The sequence below is a fragment of the Meles meles genome, chromosome 1, assembly GCF_922984935.1.
Source record: "Meles meles chromosome 1, mMelMel3.1 paternal haplotype, whole genome shotgun sequence".
Taxonomy (NCBI): Eukaryota; Metazoa; Chordata; class Mammalia; order Carnivora; family Mustelidae; genus Meles; species Meles meles.
The window spans coordinates 30,609,308-30,625,225 of NC_060066.1; positions in this window are offsets into that span (position 1 = coordinate 30,609,308).

Sequence of the window (15,918 nt, forward strand, 5' to 3'; positions counted from 1 at the left end):
TTCATAGGCATTAACCCTGTGTCTTTACTGGGACCATGCAGCCTGGTTAAGAGACATTGGCCTGATAGAGCTGTCCTTGAAGTTGTTGTTTGTTCTCTGGCATTTTTACTTCTTTGGTCTACAGATCAGGTGGCAACTAAGGGATGTAAACATGTAAAATCGTAATTGAGTGAGCAAGGATCTGCTCTGTGTCTGCTTTAAGGTAACAGTGTGGTCTAGTGGGAAGGAGCAAGGGCCCAAGGTCTTCGCCACTGACTATTGTGTGATTTTGCATAGGTTCCTGGATTTCTCCAAGTCTCTTTTCTCATCTGGAAATGTGGTAACACTATAAATTGTGAGAATTCAATTACTAAGTTAGACAGCATAAATCCTGTAATGTAGTACCTGAAACATAAAAAGGTACTCAGCAAACACCAGCTATTCCTTAACTGTAGCTTATAATTTATTCTGGGTGATAGTTAAAACTCTTAACTTGTTGATTTTCAACTATGTAGAGACCCCAAAAGTCAACTGTAAAGTACAGAGAGAGAATAATTCCAAGACATCTGAAAACCCTTCTATTTTAATGCCATTCCTCAGTACTAGTATATTTGAATACCTGTCTACATTTTTGGGTTTAAGGTGGGACATCTCAAAGGGCAGTGACACACGCATTGCCTTTCTAGAGAGAGACTGACCTTCATCGCATTATTTTCTAGTAGCTAGAAGTTATGCTAGGCATTTTGCTATGTTCTACCCGCAGATGAGCAGGGAATACCAGGTAAGAGGAATGAGGGATAAAGGATAAGGGAGAAATCAGGATGAGAAAAGAGAGAGCAACAAGAAACACTCTTTCTGTTTTCAGTTGTGTTTGCTTGTTCACATGTGCCATGTGGCTGAGAAGGTGGCCTGGATAACTGACTTCCTGACATGCACGATCCTGTAGAGTCCTGGAGTTTAGTGAGCGTGGGGTGGTCAGTAGACACACCCAGCTCCTTCAGCTGCACAGTAATTACCCTGTGTGACATGAAGAGTGGATGGGTTGGAGGAGGTGGGCACGGGAGGTTGGAGGAAGATTGCATGGCGCTGTGGTTTTGAGAACTGATTTTGAAAACAACCCAATGACAGTTTGTCTCTGCATTCAACGACCTCCTATACCCGCGTTAATTTGGTTTATATGTCGGACTCCCTGGGAAGTTCATAAGTTCCCGGAAGGCAGATATTGTATCCTATTTCTCTTCATATGTCCATCCCCTAGCAGAGGCACTCCATAAATATTTGATGGATGAATGGGTAAATAAATGATTAGTCCAAAGTCAAGTAGCCTGAGGTTACTGAGCTGAATGTGTCCTGCAATCCTGAAGAGTTGAGACTGTAACTTCAGCAATATACTTTAAGAGGTCAACTCTGTCCACTGACATGTGGGAAGAAATGCCACTCATGATCACAATGTAGAGACCCACAGTCTTAATTTAGTAAATAATGTGCTTATGCGTGTGTGTATTTAAAAAGTTAAGCTAGTTAGCTACCTGTGGAAATTGGGAAATTTGTGTAGTTCTCTTGATTGAGTCTTGGCCAGTACACCATTGTTCTTGAAAAAAGAAGATTTGGCCTTCGAAGATCAAATGGTTATGTGAAAAGATATGGCCAAGAACTCGGTAGTAGTGACTGCCCTCTCTGGACGGGACATACATAATCTGGAACACTCCCCGCCTACTCATGTTACTCATTTATGTTCCCTACTTGACCCTGAATAGTGGCTTGAGTTTGTGACCTCTGCACCAGATGATGACCTGAGTAGAAAGGGGCACACAAGGAAGATGCAGATACCTTCTCTTCTTCCAAAAATACGATGAGAAGTATGATTGGACCTGATGCGGAGCTGTTGTGCTTGGAGTTAGAGAGAACGCACAGCTACAGAGCAGCATCACTGGAGGGCAAAGCTGATACAGGGGTTTGTGCAATGAGAGGTGGGGGGAAACAATGGAAGATCCCAAACTCCAGTTCATCAGGCTGCAGAATGATCCTTCGTGGTCAACAAAGCTGACTCTTCCAGCACTGAGGGGCTTACATTGAAAGAACTTGCTTCTGAAGGAGGGAGAGTAGAATGTTGAGGTAGGCTGAGACTGTCCTCAGTCCAAACTACCTCATACAGCTCTCTGGTTCTTAGAAGTCAGCCAATTCAATTTACTTACATTTGGCTTCCACTTTCAAAAATGCATACATTGGATGACACAATCTGTTATATTAGATTTACTAATATTTTACAATGATGCAGCAAAGAGCAGGCCAAGTATCTTAGACACATGAGATTTATGGCCAGTGATTAATCTTGTAAAAATAATGAATTGCCACTGAAAAGGGGGGAAGGACAGATTCTTTCCCAAACAGGAAAGGAAATCTAACCCACTCATTTGATGGATGAGTATTTTAAATTAAAAAAAAAAAAAACAAATAGAAAACATTTGGGAACCTAAAAAATCCCTTCCTAAACACCCAACAGTCCACATCTTCCAATACCAACTTGGTGGGTGCACTTGGCAGGCCGAATTGGACCTCTCACCTTAAGAATATTAGCAAATTACAGTAGGTCTGCTCCAGAAGAAATTTGATATTCTTGTGTTAGGACTTTCCAGCAGGAATACAGCTTCTAGACTTGGCAGGGATCTAACGGACACTCGCAAACAGGTCCAGTTTGAAAGATGAGGACTCAGATGCAGCGAACAGCATATTTTCCCTCTTATTTTTATGTGTATCTAGCCTTTTGGAAAAAAAGTAGCAAAATGTTTCTGAAACTCAAAATCTAGTGACTTATAAAAGCCATCCCTTTATCTTTTCTCCAGTTTTTACTTTCTTTTTCTGTAATTTGAAAGGGGAAAATGAAATTTATTCTTTTTTTGATGTAGAGGAAAAGCAATTTTGAATTTTTGAGGAGAAGGGCCCTATTGCACGTTGGCTGAACCTATATGTGCGCATGTATATTCTGTATTTTGGTAGTGTGCCTGCTCATTATTATCAGTCTTTTAAATGAAAAACCCATCTTTTCAGAGGTGGTGTTACCCTATAGTACTTTTTTTTTTTTTAAGATTTATATAAAAACTCAGGCGAGTCTTGCTTCACTGGTTTTTCATGAAAGAAAACATTTCCTTTGCAGATTGGAATTAAAAAATGCAACTATTGGAGTTGTTTTCCTTTTCCTTCCTCTAAAACCAAGAAACATATTTTTCTTTCTGCACCGAGACTATTACTGAACTATCAGATGACCAGTTGGGTCCTGAAACCAAGATATTTATAGTCTGTAAATATTTTTATGGTGGTAGTGGTGAAGAAAAGGGTGGTCTTCCCTATATACACAGGCTGCCTTATAATTTTTTTAAAAACATTTAAAAGTAAAGTCCATTTTTCCTGGATGAGAACAAAGCAATCTAAGTCTCTGCTGGGAGAATTTACAGTGATTTTCTTTTATTACATTCTCAGGCATTGTGGATCTGTGATTATACAGATTATGGACCAATTTTCATAGCTGTCTTCCATGTACTGCATAGGTAGTGAGAAATTAAAAAGGTTTATAAGCATAGACAAAATTGTATTTCAAACATGGCATTTTTTTTTTTCCTGAAGGAGTTTTATCTCAGAGTATATAGTAGTGGAAACAAAGTTTAGTTTTTCCTTACCAAAGTAAGGAATTTATTTTTAAAAATGTTGCTGTGTGTGCATTAGAGGCAATTTACTGGTGTATAAGTCAGCTCTGCTTTGGTAACAGATGATTCCTCAATCTTGGTAACTTAGGATAACAAAAGTGTCTGAGGATCTGCCGTGGCTTTGCAGCCTGTGATCCTCTTACTCCAGGATCCTGGATAAAGGAGCAGATTTTATTTGAAACATGTCATTTTTATGCCTACAGGAAAAGAGGAAGAGATTCTCACCATGACTCTTAAAGCTTCTGCTTGGATGTTGCATGAGTCATACGTGCTGTCGACTAAAGCAAATCACGTGGCTAAGAGTGACATCAATGGGGCAGGGAGGTGTACTTCTTCCACAAATCACTGCAGTTTCCATGGCAATGGGTAAGATGAATAATTACTCTAAAGGAAAGAGGAAACAAATAATTGAAAATCATAATACAGTCTACCAGGATGATCACGAAGTTCCGTAAATCTATTACCAGTGGGTCTGGGATGCCTCCAGAATCCATTCCTACTTCCAGGATTCAAATCAGGACTCTTCCAGCCCTGAAGAATACATCCAGAGTTCCTTCTTCCTGTTGTTTGCTGTGCACTCAGGACAGTAAAAAAAAATTAATTGTATTATTTGCATAAGCAGAGAAAATTTAGAAGGGTCAAAGTTCGAAAAGATAAGCATTATAATACAGCTCACAACTGAAGACTCATATAAATATTGCTCAATACTCCTAATTTCTTCTACCTTCTCTTATTCTTGTTCTCTTTTCCTTTGTCTTCCAACCTCTCTTCTTCTCCCCTTCCCGAAATACATACATTTTATTTATTATATCTCTCACCTTTTCTTAATTTCATTTCTCTCCTATTCTCTCTTCTCTTTTAATTTCATTAACTCATTCCTTCAGTTAATTAATATTACTTCCTAAATACACTTAGGACACCAAGATAAAAACAGACATGGTCCCTACCTCAATTTATGAAATAAGAAAATTTTGTCCAAGGTACTTTATAACTCTGAAATTCTATGTCTATTTGTTCCCCGGGGTACGCAGATTAGCAGGAAAGATAAAGATATGCAAAGTCAGCTATAATATAAGGTAAAATGTTCTAAGTGCCAGAAAAGGATAATTATTGTGTTATGGAAATTCAGTAGGAGAAGATTATTTTTAGGATGGGTTGACAATAGATCAGTCTTATTACCTGAAATATTTTTTAATTGTGTTACCATAAAATACATCATTAGCTTTTGATGTAGTGTTCCAACATTCATTGTTTACATACGACACCCAGTGCTCCATGCAATACGTACCCTCCATAATACCCACCACCAGGCACTTTTTTTTTTAAAGATTTTATTTATTTATTAGATACAGAGAGAGAGATCACAAGTAGGCAGAGAGGCAAGCAGAGAGAGAGGGGGAAGCAGGCTCCCTGCTGAGCAGAGACCCCCCCGAAGTGGGGCTCCATCCCAGGACCCTGAGATCATGACCTGAGCTGAAGGCAGAGTCTTAACCCACTGAGCTACCCAGGCGCCCCAGGCTCATTTTTAAATCTTTCCCTCATTAAAAAATTTCTGTTCCCCTTCATTAACTGATTCTTTTTTTCCTCTTTGAGATATTTTATTCTTGGTGACTTGACCAGGGCTCTGAATCTAGTTCTTATAAACCAGGACTCTTGTTTGCAAGTAACAGAAGCTCAGCTCAAACTGGCTTGAGCTGGAAAAGGCAATGTATTACCTCATAAAATGGCGAAGTGTCAGGCCTCTAGGTATAGAATCTACATGTTTATTGATTTTTTTTAAGATTTTATTTATTTATTTGACAGAGAGAGAGAGATCACAAGTAGGCAGAGAGGCAGGCGGGGTGGGGTGAAGTAGGCTCCCTGATGAGCAGAGAGCCTGATGTGGGGCTCGATCCCAAGACCTGAGCCAAAGGTAGAGGCTTAACCCACTAAGCCACCCCAAAGACACTAACCCACTAAGACACCCCATTAAAGGATGTCATCTGAGGGTGCCCTGGGTGGCTTTGTTGGTTAAGTGGCTAACTCTTGGTTTCAACTCGGGTTGTTATCTCAGGATTGTGCAATGGCCGGGTGCAGGCCTCTGTGCTTAAGAGCCTCTCCCTAAACTTCCCCCTCTTCCCCACCAACCCGGCTCTCAGGCATTCTCTCTAAAGAAAAAAAAAAAATGTCCTCTAGAATCTGTTTCTTTTCCTTGGCTTTTCTTTTCTTGCTGTTGGCTTTGTTCACAGGCGATCTCTCTCCTCCTCATGGCTCCGAGATAGCCTCACAGATTCACAGCTTACCAGTTTCTCAACTTCAGAAGTTCCAGCAAAAGTTCTTTCATTGGTCTGCCTTGGAAAACAGTAGGGAAATGGAATGTTTCAAATGGTTGGGTAGGGGCATCATGTTACCTACCACTGAAGGTGGGCCCTCCTTGTAAATGGACAGAGCCTGTGTGTCACTAAAGAAAATTTACTTGTTCTTTGAGTGGAAGAGAGAATGGAAAATAGCCTTGCAAAAACGGTGATCTGCTACATAGTTGATGTTTAACAATGCATTTGGTGAAATGATGGTGTAGTTATGGAATTTATTCATTATATAGGCATGGATGGGGGCAAAGAGAATCTGTTCTTTTCTCCCCAAAACTTTACTATCCTTACCCTTTTCTTCCTACTTACTCACTGTCAGTCCTATACCCTGTAGATACTGTCAAGCTTGTTTTTTTCCTTTAACACATTAAAGCATAGCTATTTTATCATTTGTCTGATAAGCATATTTGGAGTATTTGTGGTCTCTCTATGTTTCTTGTTTCTTGTCCACAGTGACTCTTTTGGGTGTATGTGTCTGCTTCTCTTTTATTCTGTGCTGGTTATTTGAAAAATCATTTGTAGGAATAATGTGAATTTAGGATGAGGGCACTTTATTCCCAGGCAAGTCTTTTTTTTTTTTTTTTTTTTAAAGATTTTATTTATTTGACAGAGAGAGATCACAAGTAGGCAGAGAGGCAGGCAGAGAGAGAGAGAGAAGCAGGCTCCCCGCTGAGCAGAGAGCCCGATGCGGGACTCGATCCCAGGACCCCGAGATCACGACCCGAGCTGAAGGCAGCAGCTTAACCCACTGAGCCACCCAGGCACCCCCCAGGCAAGTCTTGAAGTTGCTTCTGCCAGCACCTGTGGGGACTATCAAGCCAGGATCACCTTAATTCAAATTCAGTGCTTGAGTCTGTAGACCACCCAGGTGTGATAGAAATCTGGATGCAAGATGTGATGAGGGCTGGTTTACTGGTGAACAACTCTGACTCTGAGTGTATAGCTGGGGTACCAGGTTATTGTGAGGAGGGTCTCCTTTTAATTCCTTAGTTAATATCTGTCAATATCTACCTTCAATTTGAATTTCTATTTCTCTTTCCACAAGAAACCTGCCCTTTCCGGAGGAAATGGAAATTCACATTTTTATGTTGGGTAAATAGCCTTGGGATGAAAAGTGGTTTTTGTGCTCACTCAACATCCTGGGTTCTTTGGCCCGTTATTCCTTACTATCTTATTAGCTCTTTGTGGCTGTTGGAAAGATATTTATTATATTCAGCATTTTTCTCGTTGTTTTCCGCAGAAGGGTTGGTTCAAATAACGTAGCCTGCCATTGCTGGGAACTGGAAGTCTTCGCTCTGAAAACCCTGGTCTGTGCTTCATCATGCCTGATTCTTTCTGTTGTGTTCTCTCCCAGTTTTCTGTCCTATTCTTTCATTGTACTTGGCTTGTGGATTGACTGTGGTTACCAAACCTACATTTTTTGATGTGATGTCATGGATCAACTTCTCATGATCTTGGATGAACATCTTTATTTCTCTGTCTTGCAGTTGATGGTACAAGGTGCTTCAGATTCCTCTCAGATACTGTCATCTTGGTCCATTTGGACTCTGGTGTACTTTTGGGACATCTATCTTTCCAATTTTTAAATTATTTCTACCATCTGAAAGCATGATAAGAATTACAGTGATATAGGTGAGGGGTTTGAAATACTCAGATAATGTTACCTGTTTAGAACTGTATTACATACATATTTCCTTTACTTCCTCTCCTCCTTCGGGAACATTTACTACCCTTGTTTTTAATCTTGTAATCTCTTTCCATTTGATTCCCCCCTCCCACATTTTTTCCTTGGTTTGTTCATTGGTTCTCTTCCTCTACATATCCTAAATTTCATTTTTTCCCCAAAGGTTTTCTCTTTGCATTTTTGCCTCCTTACCCTGGCAGACTCTTCTATTCCTTTAGTTTCAGTCATATTCTGTATTGTACCCAATAATCAAATTTCATGTCTAGCTCTGGCCTTTGTAAGGTGTTCCAGTTCCTTGTCATCACAGATCACCTGCTGGCTCTACCAGGATGTTGTCCATGTTCTAAAAGTCTCCATTTCCAAGATTGTGTTCTTTCTCCTCCAGACTCTTTTTTGGGGGGATACTTTTTGGTAATATAGTTAACATTCACCCAGGTTTCCAAAATAGAAACTCCAGCATCATCCTTGCCTTCTACCTCTCCTTGTTCCCACATTTAACTGACCAATCCTTCCTTGCCATTTCCACCAACATTGAACTGGGCTGGTTTCATACATAGGTACGTATGTATATATGGATGATACTCGCTGTTTGTAGATTCTGTATTTGCAAATTTGCCTGCTCACTAACATTTATTTGTAACCTCAAAATCAATATTCATGGCACTTTCACATTCATGGGTCATCAGATGTGCATGTTTCCAGCTGAGGTTGAACAAGGAGATACTCTGCCTTCTTGTTGCAGCTCTCCTACTGTGAACAAGTATCTCTTTGCAATCTATTTAGTACCACACTTTTCATATCTTGGGAATTTTCTTTTTTTTTTAAATTTTATTTTTTTAAATTTATTTATTTTTTTCAGTGTAACATTATTCATCGTTTTTGCAGAACACCCAGTGCTCCATGCAATACGTGCCCTCCCTATTACCCACCACCTGGTTCCCCCAACCTCCCACCCCCGCCCCTTCAAAACCCTCAGGTTGTTTTTCAGAGTCCATAGTCTCTTATTCTTGGGAATTTTCTATTGGTTATTTCACCAAGCATATAGTTGAAATGCTGTGTAGTGTTCCCTGGTGTAAGAAGGTGATGCCTTAGGTAGAAAATACATGTGTTAATTAAAACTCTTTCAAGTGTGAGTTATAGTGCTATTGCTGTGAATTTGATGTTAATGAATTAACAATATATATTAAATGAGTGTCTTTAAACAGAAACATAAAACAGGGCTGTGTGTTGGTTGGTTGATAAAATGTGAACAGAGGCTTACAGGAACCGAATACTGTATTTTTCCTAGGAACAATGGTTTAATGTTCATGGCAACTTTATAGAACAAAACAACCATGAAAATCAGTTGTGTGTGTATAAATATATCATATGTAATATACTCATATGCCATATATGATGAAATATATATCTATAATAACTGTCTTCTGAACTGGTTTTCCTCCAGTGTATTTTCACTGTTGCTGAAATAATTATTTTCCTAAGGTAGAATTGAGTATGTTACATCTCCTACCTAAAAAAAAAAAAAAAAAAATCCCCAATTCATACTACTAAAATTCCTTTTTGTTACCTACACCAACAGTCTGTCTGCAATTCACCTCATCTTCTCTTCATACCCACTCCAGTAGCATATTGGTTTACTAGACAACTATTTCCCTTTATGTCTCTGTTTTCTATCACTTTTGACTCAAATGCCCCTTCTTGCTTCCCTGATAAAATCCTATTCAGCCTTCAAAACCAAGATCATATATGAATCATCTCTCTAAAGACTTTCTTGATACTCACATGACAGTGTAATAGCAGTCATTGTTTTTATATTTATTTCCAGTTACATTTACCACTGTTGCAGAGCAAGTTACAAAAAAGGAAAGGGGGAAGGCTAGAACACACCGTGTGGTGTTGGATTGGGATGGGAGTGTTCATAAAGAACTCACTCATGGTTTTAACTCTGATGCTGAGAACTAGAAGCTAGGCTACTACTTGCATTGCATAAATCTGGCACCCAGAACTTAGTTTGAAGATATAATTCACACTAAATAGAACCAGGACTTTTTGGAGAAAAGGTTCATTGCAGGGCTGGAACAGGGAAAACACAAGATAAGTCTGAAAGTTATGACTGTGCCTAAAATCTAAAAAATACTTAAAGAATGTTGGAACATGTAAAAAGGACACAGAACTACACTTAAGATTCTCCCACAGGCCAAATCTGGGACAAATTGAGAATAAAAATAAATATAGTAATACAGTATAACAAAATAAGAATCCATGGGTCCATACTAATATTAATTGATCAGGGAGAAGAGAAAGCTTTCTCATAATAGACAAACAACTAATAAATGTAGAAGATATAATGTATCTATAAAGTCACCATTAAGGAGTTATCAGAGTAATTGTTGATTTGGACAAGAACTATTAAGGGATGACAAAAATAGTGAGTGAACATTTGATGAGGGAGAAAATAGTTATATGGTTCCAAAGCATTTTTCATAAATTAACTTTTAATGTCAAAAGGAGAAACAGTGACTTTACCTATGTAAGATCCTGATGGACAATATCTTAGCCAAGTAATGGGTAATGGGAGAGATCAGTATCCTGTTCTCTTGATATGATGGCCTACTGAGGCCACAGCATTAATTTCATAGTCTTCCTCCTAAAAAGGGCATAAGCTGAATTTAATTATGAGGAAATATCAGACAAATCCAAACTAAGGGACATTAAAAAATTGACTGTTCTTCAAAAATATCTAGACCGTGGATGATGACAAGAAAGAAGTTTCAGGTTAGAGGACAATGAGGTGTGACAGCTAAATGTAGTATGTGATCCTGGATTCCTTCTTGACCTGGCGTACAGGTAGCTGTAAAGGGCATGTTAGCTAAGAACATTTACATATATATATGGGCTGTGAGTGAGATAATGATATTGTGTCAATGCTAGCTTTCTTTCCTAATTTTGATAATGTTGAGGTTATGTAAGTGGATGTTCTAGCTCTCAGGAGTATACACTGGAGTATTTAGGAATAACAGACAATATTTAAAACTTACTAAGTATTGGTCTTAAAATATATATATATATATATATAGAGAGAGAGAGAGAGAGAGAGAGAGAGAGAGCGCGCTGTAAAGATAAAGTGAATGATAAATGCAGTGAAATTTAAATAATTGGTGATACTTGGGGAAAGGTGTTTGGGTGTTTTTGGAAATTACATCACAATTAAAAAGTACTAAAATCAAGTAAACACTTTGTTAAGCAAGGACAATCTCTTGTTTCTTTATTTACTTTTTATTGTTTATCCCTTCCCAGTAATATCTATATAATATATTTGATATAATAAAAGCATCATAAGTGTAGTGATCTTGTTTTCCTTTCTCACTACTCTATCCTCAGCATCATTTATAGTGTGAGTATATAGGACTTCAATAATTATTTGTTGAGTGAATAAAAGAATATTTGGAGACAAATAACAGTAGAACACTTCTATATCTTAATTTTGCAGTCTCCAGAAACCTTACTAAATCTAAGGTAAAATATTTTCTCTAAAAAAGGGAAAAATTTTCAAAGTAGGAGGACTGATGCCTAACCCCCAAACTTCCTTCTTGGCAGAATATGAAGGAACTTTTCTCTAGGAAACCTAGTGAGAATAACTAAATAAATACTTTATTTCTTTCACAGAATGCTGTAGTCAATTTATTTATGGCCCATTTCTCCTATATAGTAAACCTCAAGTTGACAAGCATCACCCAAATGATGCGTTTTTTTTTTTTTAATCTCTCATTTTAAAATAAAAGCAAATAGCCAAGAATGGTCAACTATCAAGAAAATCCTTAAAGATGAAAAAGACCAAAATAAACACAGAGAAAAGCAGCTGGAATAAATAAGAGTAGGTACTATAAATAAATTAAAAAAAAAAGAGAGAGCTCGTTCTTATAATTGATAAAAATGAGAAGGGTGATGGAAAATTCTTTATTATGACTTGAAGGGTAAAGTTGAGGCCATATTACAAAAAGTAGAGAAAAAAGACATAGAGATGAAAAATAGGAGAAGAAATACAGGAAATTGAACTCAGATGTTCAATATTTGAACAACAGGTATTTAAAAAAGAAAAAAGAGGGGAGCAAATGTGTATGGGGGGAGGGAGATCATCCAACAAAATAACCAAAGATCAATTACAGAACTGGAAGACATGAATTTGCAGGTTTAAAGGGCCATTAAACCTCCAGCAAGAATAATGAAAAAAGATCACAATGAAGTACTGACAGTGGTATTTTAGACTTCCAAGCTTCTGGGAGGGAACTACAGACAGGAACATAAAAAAGAATCAGTGATTAGAATGGCTTTGGCCTTGTCAAAGTGATATTGGAGGGTAAAAGACAGTAGGGTAATGTCTTCAAATTACTAAAGAAAAATAATCTCAATCTAAAATTTTATATTCACCCAAGTAACCAGTTGTGAGGGTTGATTAGGGACATTTTTAGATCACAAAGTCTCAAAAAATGTCCTCCTATACAAAATTTTTCTTTTCTTTTTTTTTTTTTAAAGATTTTATTTATTTATTTGTCAGAGAGAGAGAGCAGAAGCAGGGGGATCTGCATGCAGAGGGAGAAGCAGGGTCCCTGTTGAGCAAGGAGCCCAATGCAGGACTTGATCCCAGGATCTTAGGGTGACCTGAGCTAAAGGCAGATGCAACTGAGCCACCCAGGAGTCCCCATAAATTTTCAAAAACTCTTGGAGAATGTCCCTCACCACAGTGAAGGACTGACTAGGAAAGAGGAAGATGTGGGACATAGGACACAAAATCCACCAGAGGTGAGAGGGAAAGGAATTCTTAGGAAGATAGTGAGAGGACATCCCAGAATGACAACTGTGTATCTGGCCCAAAGTATAACCAGTTCAGATGAAACATGCCAGAGCTCTCAAGAGGAACTTCAAGAAGATGAAATTGGTGGTCTACTTGGTATGAATAAACATATTCAGAGGTGATTAAGAACACCAGAAGAGGGGCGCCTGGGTGGCTCAGTGGGTTAAGCCACTGCCTTCGGCTCAGGTCATGATCTCGGGGTCCTGAGATCGAGTCCCGCATCGGGCTCTCTGCTCAGCAGGGAGCCTGCTTCCCCCTCTCTCTCTCTGCCTGCCTCTCTGTCTGCTAGTGATCTCTCTCTGTCAAATAAATAAATAAAATCTTAAAAAAAAAAAAAAAAAGAACACCAGAAGAACGTTTGCACGGAATTTCTGGGAAGTCACAGAAAACTCTACAGAAGAGAAAACAAGGTACTGATAATTCCAGAGAAAACAAGAAGTTACACAGGAAAGTAACTGTAGTAAAATTTACTACACGACCCAGCTCTGAATAACACCAGTCATAATAATGTGACTACTCGACTGATCTAACCATAGGTGAAAGGTGGGGGGAGGGATGTATAGGGAAGAAACCGGAGAAAAGGGGAATAAATTCTCATTTTTTTTAATTGTGGAAAATTACTAGATAATATTTATGTTGGCCATGGTTCAGTCAAGAGAACAGATCCACTGGGTGTTACAGATGGAGTTATTACAGAAGTTAGATCTCACACAATCGTGAGAGAAACTGAGGAAATAAAGATCTGGAAGGGGAATTGGAGGGTCAGGGGAGTCACTAATGTGTCTGACAAGCCAAGAATGCCCAACTACCACAGTACTATGGCAAAGGAGTATTTGAGGAGAGGTCTCTGGAAATCTGTTGTCTCTACAGCTAGTTGTCTAATCGTGGTCCTGGGGTCTTTGCGCCAGCAGGGCCACGAGCAGGAAGAAGGGTAGACAGCTATAGGTAGAAAAGTGAGCTTTACGCTGGTACCCACTATGTACCTCAGCTTCTGTCCATTATCACATCTTACTACAAAAGACCTTCTGAAAGTCTTGGCCACTGTTTTACTTCTGTTCCCTAAATATTACAAGATTCCTCTTTTAGTCAGCTCTAACTCAAAATCATTAGATGACAGGGGATTTGGGAAATACTGTTCCCAACTTAAGCCCAGAGACAGAGCAACCCACAAGCACCCCTCCTCTTCGCAATCTGGAATCCAATACACACTTCTGTTGACCACATTTAACGTCCAGAGAAAGACAGAAGCAAATACATATTTCCACAGAAGATGGCACACCTATCCTCACAGAAACATACTAACCTTCCCAAAAGAGGATACACAAAGTCTCACATGTTCCTTTATTCATCTTGGGGTGATATTCATTCTTTTAGCTAAGTCACACTCACTATTTCATATTTTGTGGTTTAATACTGTGATAGAAGGTTGACACAACTTACACATGTTAGATAGCAGAGGAATAAGAGATGACAAAATGTTGACGTTTGATATTCATATCCAATCAAGGAAGAAATGCTTCTTATCTATTTCTGCATCTAGTTATGTGATTGTAGCTGGCATTTATAACTTCATTTTTCCCTAGGACTGAAATATATAGGCTGCCCAAGAAAGTCTTATTTGATTTGTATAACGCAGAACCTTTAGGTCTGGCTTACAGAAACGGAACTTGAGTCACCCAATACAGAGCCCCTTAACCAATCCCAGACTTGAGCCAGCTCACAGCCCCAGAGCTCCATGAATGTAGAGGAGGTAAGGACTCTGGAGCAAGGGTCCTCACTGTGAGTCTTTCTCTTCTCCTTCCTCAACAGGACCTGGGGCCATTCACTCAGATGACTGTGTTTTAGGGAAGTGGGAGTAACCCGATTTGGGGGGACTGACATTAAATGATTAACACCTAAAATGTCAAGAGATAATGATACATGATAATGTTAATTAGTTGAATTTAAACAAAATAAAATTAAAAGTAAAATATCAAGAGAAGGGTTTATGAAGACTGGTAATGAATGGCATTTTGGTTTGGGTGCATCTCCCAGTAGGCCTAGTGCATGCCCAAATTCACACACGGATATTTCCTGTTCTGGAATAAATAGAGCAGACATACTCAACAACTAGAAGCATCCGCATGTTGGTTCTCTGACCTGTGTATCTATTTTTGTATTATCATGTATATAATGTATGTATTACTATTTTTAAATTTTCTATATTGTTTCAAAGTTTAAGTGGCTTATTGGGGGGGGGGCTGGTTGGCTCAGTTGGTTGGTTAAGCATCTGCCTTCTGCTCAGGTCATGATCATGGGGTCCTGGGTTAGAGCCCCACGTAGTTGTAGTTGGGCCCCCTGCTCAGTGGGAAGCCTATTTCTCCCTCTTCCTCTGCCTACTGCTTCCCTTGCTTGTGCTCTCTCTGTCAAATAAATAAATAAAGTCTTAAAGAAATCAAGTGGCTTATAAAAATGCATATAATACTATGAATTAAGTACATTAAATTGAGAAAAACACAGCAAAAGGAAAATAAAACTAGAAACATAAAATGGAGCAAGAAATGAGACTAGTTCATAAAGTGCCTTCCTGTCTTATACACTGGCTGATGGTAAGTCACAAATTTATTCTTGAACAGTAATGCATTTCATTATAACTATAAGTTAAAGACAAAACAATTGTCTAGGAGAGGTGTATCTGTTTTGGATTCTTGTTCTGAAAAGGGTTCTGGGAAAGGTCTTTCCTGCTCTCAGAGATTACCTGTTCTATTGTTTATCCCAATTAGTATGGCTAATTGAGTGTCAAATAAAACATTCTTTTCCTATTTATGAAACAGAGTCTAAGTCTTAAAATAGCTAGGAATCATTTTGTGTCTCTAGTCATTAACCAAGTGTAGTAACACTTCATTCCAGCAACCACATTCGCAAAGAAAAGAATGGAAACGACATATATTACTTTAGTTCAAAAGAGTTCAGAGCACACAAGATTAAATAAAGGAAATAATTGTAAATTGTCAGGTCAAATCTTGAGTTTTCTCTTATGAGCTGGTCTGACTTGGACTTCCTTTGAAGAGAGCCTCCTGGATCTCTTCCATGAAGATGGAGAACAAAATGAGAAAGAAGCCTTATCACATCAGTCTACAGAAGAGTTCTCAAGTGGCAGAACATAGTATTATTAACATTTGGAGAAGTCAAATATTTACACATTTTTCAAATGTTAAATAAGTGATTATGGTGTGGCTTTTAAAAACAACAAATTAGCTTAGATAAGGACTGGTCAGTGACCTTGCTGAAGATCTTTCATATTAATTAATTTAATTATTTCATACACAGTATAATACATGAAAACAGGCTATCACATACAATTAGCAAAATAAA